A 12,004-nucleotide genomic window follows, 5' to 3' on the forward strand; every position below is an offset into this window, starting at 1 on the left:
CCATTTTGATTTAAAAAAAATAAAAATAAAAGAAGATTGTAACATGAACAAGAATGGACAAGGCCCCATATCAAGCTTCCTCTACAGTGTAAGTACTAACCTGAAATTTGGGAAAATGTACATATGCAGAAAAAGTTAGACAACTTCTTTCTCTAAGGGCCTAATCCACTGAAGTCAACTGAAGGACTCCCATTGACCTTAAAAGATTCAAGATAAAGCCCTAAGTGTGCTACTCCTTGGCTGCAGTGTGGAGATGTCCACAATGTATTGCCCCAAGCTGAGTGCTCTGAGCCTGTGGGATGCACACAACTATTTAGAGGCAGGGTCTGATCTGAAGAAGAGTTCTGAGTAGTTCAACAGCTTGTCTCTCAACAACAGAGGAAAGCCCAATAAGTGATAATACCTCACACACCTTGTCTGCCATATGGCTTGACAGTCAATGCTGTTCAGAGATGGTCTGACTAGAAAAATTTCCCACTAGGGCCAGTCTTGTAAAAATCCATCTCTTGGGGTCAGGTCTGAGAAAATGTATAAAACTGGTCAAGAATATGTGGGCTGCTGTAGAAACATAAAGAAGAGTAGCACTGTTTGTCTTGGAATTTGAGCAAAAATTAAAATTAAAAAACTGTTCTAAATTGACTACCCGTCATTTATCTTATATCTTTTTGCATCGCCTCTGGATTTGTTTTCTTTACTCTCCATTGTCCAGCAGGCAGGCAAGCAGGCAGACAGTCATTTGCGCTCTCTCTTTCTCACCCGCACCCCCTTTTTTAATCATACTAAACAAATAACCCAGAATTTTGAATATTGATATCATTTGGGCATATTTTGGGGGCTCAAATTTCAAGTTCTTTTGATTAGGAAAAGTATCAGAACCTCAAAGAATTTAGTGACCCCTTGCATGAGACAGCAGAGGATAGAGAGCTCGTCTCAATATACCCATCCTCAAGCATTATAATCAAAGTTATACTTCTACAGCTCACCCATCTAAAGACACTCAGAACTATTGTACTTGGCTTTTCCATGCCAGCTCAAAACCAGGTAGTTTATCAGGATTGACCAATTTGACGCAACACCACCTAATATTTATATAAAAGTTTTAGAGCTTCAAAATGCTATGAACCCATCAATTACTCCTCAGCATGTGAGGCAGGCAAGTGTTGCTATCCCCACTTTACAAATGTGGAAACCAAGACCCCATTTAGTGTATACTTATAGAGGGCCCTAGTTACATGTCAGGCTTGTTAGAATGTATTTTTGCCCAAGGACAGTTCTTAGATGTGACAATTTACAAGACATTGAACTATAAATGCAGTATTGTGTATGGTCAGCTGGGCTGGACAAACTCCCACATGAATGTCTTTCATGTTCACAGTCACAAGTGTTGCTTCAAATATTTCCCCAAGTATGTAGCCAGATCTATATAGTTCAAAGAGCTCTAAATAGAGCAACATGATGCCTTGCATATGGGGAAAGTTTTACTGAAGCATGCTCCATTTTTAAAATACTCAAAATGGCTTGACCACCCCCTTTTGTGGAGAGGATTCACAAGTACTGAGTGACCTTCCTGGGTGAAACTGTTCTTTGCAAATTAGACTGAATGTCACCTGTGTCACTTACACAAAGCATCACAAGGTATTTGCAGTGTAATGGAAAATGACAGAGACATCAAAAATGACACAAGAAACCATTAAACACAGAAAGGTAGATGCAAGACACTTCCCGCTTCCCCTCCCAGCCCTCATCTGCCTTGTCTATTTAGACTGTAAGTTCTTTGGGACAGTGACTCTGTCTTACAATGTCAGTACAGTGCCAGTGGAGCCCCTAGTCTCCTTCAGGGCCTCTGGATACTCCTGTGATACAAATAAAAATAATATTCATTAATAGTTCCAATAGAGACTCTAACGCCACATGGGATGGATATTATCTACTATTCTACAGCTGTAAAGGGAGCATGTGATGAAAAGGCTTGCCCTGTTCTGGACCAAATTCTGATAAATGGATCAAAAACTGATTAAAAGGCTTCTGGTCAGAGGATGTTGCTTTAAATCACAAAGATAGTTGGGATCAGGGATGGACTACTGAACCCCAAAGGTCTTCAGATCTGCGCAACTGTCTTGCTCATCTCATCCAAGTCATGATTTGACCCTTCTGGATCTGTGCTAGATCAGCTCCCATGGGTCAGATTCTAAATACACCCAACTCCCTGTACCCGACATTCACTCTCCATTGCCTCATCTACCAGTGCGCCATTTCTGCCACGTTTGGGCCGTAGATGGATGCAGACCTATGTGCCCTTTCAGGATTTGGACCAAACTGGTATAAATTGCAATAATCTATTTTGCACACTCCGGCTGGGATTTTTCAAAGTGCTCAGAACTGCCATAACTCAGCTCCCATTTAAGTCTATGGTAGTTTTATCATTGATTTCAGTGAAAGGAGATTTAGGTCAATGCTCAGATCTCTTTGGAGATCTCACCCTACATTTTCTTTAAACCAGTTGTCCATTCCTGTGTTATACAATTGTGTCTCCACTGGGGGAGGCAGAGAGAGGGTTGAGAGGCACAATTAAAAAAGTCTCCTCCAAATTTCAAACTTGGAAGACAATCAGTGACTTGAAATTTTAAACAGCCATGTAGAGATGCATAGGAGACTGCCACAAAGTTAATGACATCCTGAATTCTCTAAATAGCTTTTCAGTTTCTCTTTTCCCTCTATCTTTTTCTACTGCCTCCCTCATCAATCCTTTACTGTTTTTATCTTCCTAAGACTTTTTTTAGATCTTCCTTTCCTAATCTACTTCCTGCCCTCTACATCTATGATGTAAAGAAACCCACAGCAGTGAGTCTCAGGGCCTGGGTCAACTGATTCTGGTTCATGCTACAGGACTAAAAATAGTAGAGTACATGTTCCCAGTTGGGTTGGAGCCTGGGCTCTGACACCCAGCAAGTGGGGCGGGCCTCTCCATCACATTCTATTTCCTGTCACCTCTTTACTTCTCTTTGCTCTTATTTTCATCTCTTCTTTTCCCACTTTTCATTCACATCCTCATCTTTTCTGCCATCATTTTCATTTCTCTCTCTCTCTCCTTTTCAATTAATTATTTCCACTAAATTTCATCACCTTAGAAGCACTAAAATACTGAATATTTTCATGCCAGACAGGGTCTGGTTTCATTTATGGGCAAACAATTAGTTGACACACATTTTATTTAAAAATTTTGTGGGACAATTGATTTCATTTCTACAGTACATTAACAATGATGGATGAATGGGAAATGTTCCTCCTAAAAATTCTTCAGTTAAGAAAAAAAAACTAGATCACTTTTTTTAATGAAAAGAAATGAATCTGTTGCTATAATTCTAAATCCCTGGAAAGTGCATTGTATGCTTGCTACCATCCTAATCCACAGCTTGTTGAAATCAGTTGGAGTCTTTCCACTGACTTCACTGGGCTTTGGATCAAGCCAAAATTTGTTTCGTAGTTATTTAAATCAACCATTAGGAGGAAGATATTGGCCAGCACAATTCATGCTTTAGCTGGGTGTGTATCTACAAAAGCTGTCCTGTGTTGCCTGGTAACAGAAAGAATTTTGTCCCCCAAATATACTTCTTTAATGCCCACTCACTATCTTTTTTTTTTTTTTTTTTTTTTTTGGGAGGGGCGGGAGAGGGAAGGAGTTCAGTTCCATGGTTTCCATAGCAATAAACTAATAAACTTTCACTTAGTAATATGTTCTCCGTGGTGGAGAGAGATTTTTAGATCTACAGTCGACAAATGGAAAGGTAGTTGAACCATCTAAACCCAAACTGCTGCTTAGCTTTATATTGATGAATTTGAAAGACATTTCATGGACTAAATTATACCATCACCTGCATCCGAAGTATTTCTGCAGTTAACAGCTTAACGGTGAGATTTAAATTTAAAATCAGCGTCTCTTCCAGGTGAAAGACTGATCCCAACCTATAATACTAAGCTGTCAAGCATGCAACCAGTAACACAGCTGGTTCACTTCCATAAAGCATTTACCGCTTTGTAACAGGAAGCTGCTGCATTGTGTGCTGTATTTTTTCCTGTATTTTATGTGACATTATTGAAGAATGTAAGAAAAAAAGGAAGCGAGCTGCCAAATTTGTGTCAAAATCATGTTGTTAACATCTACATACTGAGACTAGAATTGGTTGACACATTTTGAAGCATTTTAGTTAACAACTCACCAAAATTAAAAAAAAATCTGATGTGCCCTTAAATCTTCAAGGCCAGATCCTCATCTGTTGTAAATTGCTGTAGCTCCAGAGCAGTCAAATGGAGCTATGACATACCCATTTATACCAGCTCAGGGTCTGGCCTCCAGTTTTACAGTCCACTCCTGCCCCCCTTCATTGAAGCAAGTGGCAAAGCTCTCACACTGAATTGTCATGTACATCTGTATCAGCTACAGACTGGCTAGAGAGCTTGCTTCTACACATCAGTAATGTTCATCACAAGTTCCTTTAATTCTCTGCCAGGTATGGGTGAGGTTAGCTTAAAGAGGGTATTTTTACACAGTGTCACCTAGTAGAGGAACAGTATAAAACAATTTAGCATTCTATTACATCTCCCCCTTTAAATTTACATTCCGACCATTTACATCATCATGCTATCTTTGAAGTTCAGTATGTATCAGTCGATTACGTGTCTCTGAATCATACTGGGTTTTCTAATTAAATGACCCAAATGCATAACAACTTGTTCATCTGGCTGTCCATTAGTTGCAATGACTGGCTGTTTTCAGTCTGGAATCTTTGAATCTTATTCTTGGTCTGCATCTGCCAAGTTTGTTCCTCAAAAAACAATCAACAGAGCAAACTGTAGATGTCAACAGTTTCTGTTGAACTCCCCACTGTCAGTCTTGCTCACATATGATCTGCGAGCTGAATTTTCTATTTACGACAGCTGTAGTTGTCCATCCAATCTCATATGAACACGGTCACCAGGTTCTAGACCCAGCAGTTCTCTGAGTGACATCTGTGGTAAGTATTCATAAGCTCTTTTAGCCTTTTTATCCTCTTCCTGTCTGGCCTTTGGAGATAGATTCCTTTCTAAAGTTGAAATAACAGTTATGAGTTGTCTTCCCATCAGAAACTGTGCTGGACTATACCCAGTAGCTGCTATTGGTGTTGATTTGTGACTCAGAAGAGAAAGGAATGGATATTCCTGCTGCAGGATTTTATTGGCTGTCCATACAGCTCTCTCAGCCTCTCCTTTCACATGCGGGTTATGTGGGCTGCAAGTGATCAAAATCATATTTCATTTGGAAAGACTTAAATTCTGCTGCAATCCATTGTCCATTACTAGTTGTTCTGGAATACCAAAGTGAGCAAAAGAGCACTTCAGTTTCTTGATAGCACCGTGACAGGTTACATCTATCAAGTACATTATTTTTATAATATATCTAGATAGAAATAATCTGGAAAAATAGTCCATTACGACCAGGCAATGATGTCCTCTGAATTTCAACTAGTCTCTTCAAAGGCTCTCTGGTAGGGCTGTTTGTACACCGTATGTTTCAACATTGGATTTGTACTCTCTCACCATAAAAGGTCCAATATTATCAAATCCTCCATCAAGTTCTTCCACCATTCTCAGTAAGCCCATCATGGGTGCCACACTGCAGCTGAGAAGGCTGCTCATCTTTGATCTTGTGATCACATATACTCTGGATACGGAGCTTTTATCTTTGCAAATTGTTTCTGTGTGAACTGGCTGGTGCAGTTAAAAATACCTCCAGGGCTAGTCAAAACTGTGTCAGGTGACTTCAACTCTGGGAGTACCTGAAAGGGATTATAAATCCCTTCTGAGATGACTGTGGCATCAGCTCTTGAGTCAATTTTAAAGTCAATTGTCTTTCCATCAATATTCAATTTCATTCTCTAGGTGAGCCTGGGTGTCATCAGAAGTGATAAATCCCAGAAACAATGGCTCTTGATTGTCTGTAATGCAAATTAACTCCCTACTAATTTTGGTGTGGAAAACAGCTGCAAAGAGTCCATATTTCATGTTTTTATTACACTGTGCTCTGGCTGGACATGCATTATCTCTTGGGATATGCACAAGTGGTGAAAAGAGTCACTAAGGCTTGATTTTGTCCCCCAGCCTGGAAGTTCTCTCTTCTTGCCTCAGGGGTTTAATGATAAAGATTTTTAACACTCAAGAGTCTGTTTACAGTCTCTAAGATAAACTTGAAAAATCTGAAACTGTCAAGTTGCTGTTTAAATACCTTTGTATAGGGTTAGGTTTCTTTTTAATGGGAACTGCTGTGAAAGCTAATCATCTATAAACCCAATAACTAGCCTGTCTCCAATGTTTTCATATTTTGCATTCCCAAAAATCCATTTTCTGCCAATATATGCAGAGCTCTTATAAAACATTCAACATTTCCCCATGCTCCTTGAATTCTCTGGTGAAAACATGCTCTTTCATAAGCCACATTTATTTGGGGTTATAAAGTATGCATCAGACAGAGCCAGAAACCCTTCATAGAAATCTTTGTAACTGTCTTCAGTAAAGCCAAAAAATTTAAAGATATGCTTTGCTCGCTTCCCCATAACATGAATTTAAGAATATACTTGTATATCTCCAGTTTCTTCGTGGAGCTTGGTAGCAAGGCAAAATCTTGCAAAATATTGTTTCCAGTCTGTCCATTCTGAAGGTATGTCACAGCTGAAGTTCTCTGGGGCATTGAAGAGTGGCATGTTGATGAGATCCTGAAATCTGTGTTGCTTTATTCCTTCTGTTTCTATTCTTATTTTACTTCTGACACCATGTCATGCACCTCTGTACCAGATATGGACTGGCTACAGAATTTGCTTATACCCACTAGATGTGTTCATCATAAGGTTCTTTAGTGCTCTGCCAGGTATGCCTGAGCTTAGCTTAAATAAGGTATTTTACTCACAGCACAACCTACTGGCTGAACAGTATAATACAGTTTACCATTTCATTACAGGACCTAAGGGAATTAGGTTCCCAACTCAGACTGAAAGTCAGTGGGAGCTGGGGTGCCTAACTCCCTGAAACTCTTGAAAAATCCTAGCCTGCATGTCATCAGTGGGGGCAGGAACTGGTGCTTTGTACTGTATTTTAATAACTATAAAGCCTTCCAGGCTTTTGAAATAAATTCTATACACTTTTCTACAGGTATTTTTGGTGCCTGTGTGTAGCCTGCCTTCTTTGCTTGCTACAATAGGCTTTTAAGCTAATTATGTAAAGACCGGTTTAAAAGCAACAAAATAGCTTGAAAAAGGTAAGTGCTTAAAGCATAGCATGAGCTAAAGAATAATGCATGCACACTTGAATACTTTTATTACCACAGGCCTTGCTTTGTTACAAGCTTGGATGAGAGGGTAAAAAGCATGCATAACAGCTACCAATACCTGCAATTATACCTTCAGTAGTGGAGTCCTTTTCCCCATCCTCATCTCAAGTCGAGTGGCCTAACTAATTACACATATAGGCATTGTGCAGTTCTTGTGCCAGGATGCAGTACAAAATGCCTACTGAACCCCAAAAGGAAGACAGAACTGTGGTGCTATTTTATAAACAAGAACTCACTTTTTAGAGCAGCCCTTAATTATACACAGTATATAGGCAAGTCCCAGAAGGCCTTTCTCAAGCATTAAATTTGCATAAAAGTTAATACTAGAAAGTAAGTCACAGTGATTGGATATCGCTGCAAAGATCAAGTCAGGTTGTCATGCCTGTGAAATATCCTAGCTGGAATGTTCAGTTCAGATAACAACCCTGGAGGAATATATTATGTTCTGTTGGCAGATAATTTTACTATCAAAATGATAAAGTAGTGCCACTGCTACTGAAGGAAACACAGCATAATAAAACCAGTTTGAGATATATCAGCTGAACTCCTGGGCTGTGTATTGAATGATCTAGGATGTCTAACGCATCATGGTATACGGTGCAAAAGGATACATCCAGTAGGCATCTTTCACTCTCTCTTGGGACTGTCCTTATTATCTTCACGCTGAGATAGGCTGCTAGGCTTGACTATTTGTGGCCAGGTTGGTTTCCTGAATACTGCAGCCATCTCCTAGGCTGAACACTCAGCGTTAATAACCTGACATATGAAGTACATCTCCTTCTTCCTCCAATATAGTGCAAACTCACCCTGAGTCATGAAGGAGCATAATCTACCTTCCCTTTTCCGGGGAATATCTGGGTATGCATGTAGGTTCTTTGCTCTCTTTGCCTTACTATCTTCATGCAAAATTTAAAATGCTAGAAAACACAGGTATGCCATAGAACCTCTTTTGAAAACCTTTTAAAAAAAACAAGACTCGCACTTTGGGGCTAATAGGCTTCCAAACAGAAGCCAAAGGTGCTGACAAGTTCACCCAGCAGCAGCACATCCAGAAAAAAAACCACACCAAACCAAACTCAAATGCTGCTATGTTGTTTGCATTGTCAATGGACTAAGAAGAAAATACAGCTGTGATTATTTGGCACACTGCTGTTAACAATTTTACCACCAGCTAGTGGGCATCAGAGCTGCTACTTTACTAGCTTGATTAAAAGCATATTAAGCCTAAGGAGTTAACAGTACACCTGTGTGCATGCTCATAATGTGTATTTTTTCCTGAATACATTATTAATCTGTTATCTCACTTTGAGCCCATAATGAAGTCATTATGTCACCAATGTATTTTGCCAGAAAGCTGGCAGCCCTTAATCTGCTTCCTCTACAACATCTCACAAAGGAAGGGAGAAACCAAAACAATGATTTCAACTAACAATACATTTATTTGCAGTGGTGGGTCCCAGAACACATGAAGAAGAAAATTATTTTGTTTATTTCCCCTTCCTCGTTACGGATTTTATTTAGCAAACAGCCATAGAAGATCCCTTACTGCCAATCCAGCTTTTACATTCTTTTCATTTTATCTGTACCTTCCTTATATCTTTCTTTCAGTTCAAGCAAACAAAGATTGGCAGATGAAGTAAAAGAGATCAGAAGTCAACTCTGAAAAAGCAGTTACTAAAGATGAGTTGACTAGCTCAGTGGTTCTCAACCAGTGGTACATGTACCCCTGGGGTATGCAGAGGTCTTTTAGGGGGTACATCAGCTCATCTAGATATTTGCCTAGTTTTACAACAGGCTACATGAAAAGCACTAGCAAAGTCAGTATGAACTAAAATTTCATGCAGACAATGATTGTTTATACTGTTCTATATACTATACACAAACGTAAATACAATATTTATATTCCAGTTGATTTATTTTATAATTATATGGTAAAAATGAGAAAGTCAGCAATTTTTCAGTACTAGTGTGCTGTGACACTTTTGTACTTTTATGTCTGATTTTGTAAGCAAGTAGTTTAAGTGAGATGAAACTTGGAGCATGCAAGACAAATCAAGACTCTTGAAAGGGGTAAAGCAGTCTGGAAAGGTTGAGAACCACTGGACTAGCACATACTCATTTTCTGTAGGAACTCACTCTGCAATCAGCAGCTTTTTGGAGTGCCATAAATATATAATTAATGGAGTTCTATAGGAAGCATATTAGAAAAAAATGTTTTTCATGCCTTGTGACCTTGGGGGTGTTTTATTTTCCTCTGCAGTATGTGGGTCATTTGCCCTGGGCTTTCTCCTCACAAACTATTGAGCATCAGGAACCCTGGGGTTAGCCAGCTCAGTCTTCAGGTTGGTTAATGACCAAGCCAGCCTGAAGTAGAATTGCCTGATTAGCCAGCCCACCCAGCTGGCAGAAAGGAGCCAACACCTCTGCATGTAAGCTTAGCAGCAGCAGGTCACCAGCTGCTCAATGCTAACATGTGCATCTAGGATTGCTCCTGTACCTACCTTGCACTAGCGTTGCACCCAGCCTTGGTCTTGCCCTGTTCCAGTCCTGCTCCCTCACCTGGTTTCTCACTCTGGTTCTGACCATTGTTACCAGGCTCTGACCCTCAGCTTTGTTCCTAGTTCCTGACTCTGGCTTGAGCTATGGCCCTAGCTCCCAGCTGTGACCACACCATCTGCAACCTCATCCTACCAGCTAGTCCCAGTGAGTGACTTCAAACTTTCTCTCTACAGCCCTTTTCTGTTGGCAACTTCCTGCCTTTATAATCACTATCCAACACCTCCCCAGCTGGACTTCATCTCTAATTAAGCCTGGCCCACTCTCTAGGGGCACCCAGATAACATACTTGGCCCCTAGGCTGTATGCAGCCTTTCATGGTCTGTGTGGGGGCATATACCCCACCACATGCCCACTCAAAAATCACGGTGTGGCATGGCATAGCATGAAATACTTGTTCAATTCTTCTTTATATTCAACTGTTCCACCCAAGTAGCTATGAGGCTTCTGGAAGGACAATGTTCTCTTTTTGTATAGAGCAGGGTATTAACTTGTTTCTCCTTGAATTAGCAATCTAAACTGTAAGCCTGATGGAACCTCTGGAATCTGTTTACTCAGAGTAGCCACCCCTCAGGGTGCTGAAAACCAAATTCTGATGGGGGCATTATTTAGAAAAAGGCTAAGTCAAATGTAGCCATCTCTGCTGTTTTTCTATACTACAGATTTCCCTACCCATGCTTTTGTTTCCTTTGTTGCCTTTGGGTGAGTAATATGGCATGGTCCTTTAAGGAAGCAAATTGGTGTTATATGGGCCTAGCCTTATTTTCACTGTCTCTTACTTTCCTGTCTTCACTCCCTGATGCATCCTGGACTCACCACAGTAGTTCTTTCTGGGCCCTCTGTTTTTGGGCCACTTTTGCTGCTAGCTGTGTGCAGCTTTTAGGTTGTTCTGGCTGACTTGGAAAGCTTGATTGTCTGTTTTCCTCTTCCTTTTTGCAGAGGTGTTCTGTGGTTTGTTGGGGCTTTATTTGATCCCATTCTGACACCAGGGAGAGATTACAGATACCCAGCATACCACAGTCAGGGGAAATGCAAGACTGACTTTATTTCCCGTTTACACAGACCTTTGCCTCCCTTAGAGGCATAGTGGCTCTAAACACTCCCAACTAACACCCCACAACGTTCTACATTGGAACCCAGCTGCACTAGTGCTTTAATGCATAGATCATTTCTCAATACAGCACGTGTCAATATTTATCAGAAGTCACCACACTGTGTTATCGGAGATGCCAGTCATTCTCTGTTTGAAGCACAAGGGCGTCTCTGAGAAGCTGAACTTGCTAATTATGATTTGGTAAATTAGGCAGTGTATAGTTGCTCAATGAAAATGCCTCAAAACAAGAATCCAAGAAAATGAGTTAATAAATAGGAAATAGCAGTTCGAACACTTGGGAATTAGCTGTGGTTTAGCTACTGAATTTTATTAGTCCTGGCATAAGGGAGTTGTTATTGGTGTTTGGTCTGTTGCTGATGCTTGAGAGAGAAAAATTGGTTTCCTCTTTCATCTTAGGGCCTGAACCAAAGACCACTGAAGCCTGATGAAATGCCTCCCAGCTGCTCCCTTCGCCCCTCAAAACCCTCTCTCCTGGTTGAAGCGGAACATTTCCTGTCTTGACCTTCCTACCTTAAACTTTAAGCCACGCCTCAGTGATGCTCAGGGAAAAAGGCATGGGAGGAAAGTAAAGCCTTGGCAAAGGTCCAGGACTGTCCTCCATTAAATGTGAAAGGAAAAATTTTGGCTACTCTAAAACTAGGAGAGGAGACTACATCTTAGACTTGAGAGGTCTACACTGTAGATGGCTCACACCGTGATCTACCAGGCACTTCTCTGCCTCCCCTTGCACTCCCTAAATCTATCTCCTGCTCCCACAGTGCTCTGCTCTGCTCCCCCTCATACTGCCTATCCACCTTTCACAATATATCTGCTGCTCCTCCCAGTCCCTGCGTCCTGTCTAGCCCCCTAAATCACAGAGTGGCAGCCATTTTGCCATTGGGCAAGGCTTTTGTCTCATTGAAAATATGGCATGGGAGATCGCAGCCAACTTTATTAGGAGAAGTCTCACTTCTACATGCAGATGGACTGCAGGGAAA

General features: G+C 40.7%; 2 long non-coding RNA genes across 2 annotated transcripts in view; one reads left to right on the forward strand and one right to left on the reverse strand.

The window, feature by feature from the left end:
- Nucleotides 1–9,990, reverse strand: part of LOC137164700 (uncharacterized) — a 44,584-nt gene extending 34,594 nt beyond the window's left edge. The window contains exon 1 of the long non-coding RNA XR_010923166.1: nucleotides 9,859–9,990. This is a non-coding gene — a long non-coding RNA (uncharacterized lncRNA). The remainder of the gene's footprint in view (nucleotides 1–9,858) is intronic.
- Nucleotides 9,991–10,531: 541 nt separating this feature from the next.
- On the forward strand, nucleotides 10,532–11,681 carry LOC137164701 (uncharacterized). The gene is made up of 2 exons (XR_010923168.1): nucleotides 10,532–10,615; nucleotides 11,424–11,681. It is a non-coding gene; the product is annotated as an uncharacterized lncRNA (long non-coding RNA).
- The last annotated feature ends 323 nt before the right edge of the window (nucleotides 11,682–12,004 follow it).

This window comes from Emydura macquarii, unplaced genomic scaffold, assembly GCF_026122565.2.
Source record: "Emydura macquarii macquarii isolate MOO-44397 ecotype Brisbane River unplaced genomic scaffold, CSIRO-AGI_Emac_v2 contig_2681, whole genome shotgun sequence".
NCBI classification, from domain to species: Eukaryota; Metazoa; Chordata; order Testudines; family Chelidae; genus Emydura; species Emydura macquarii.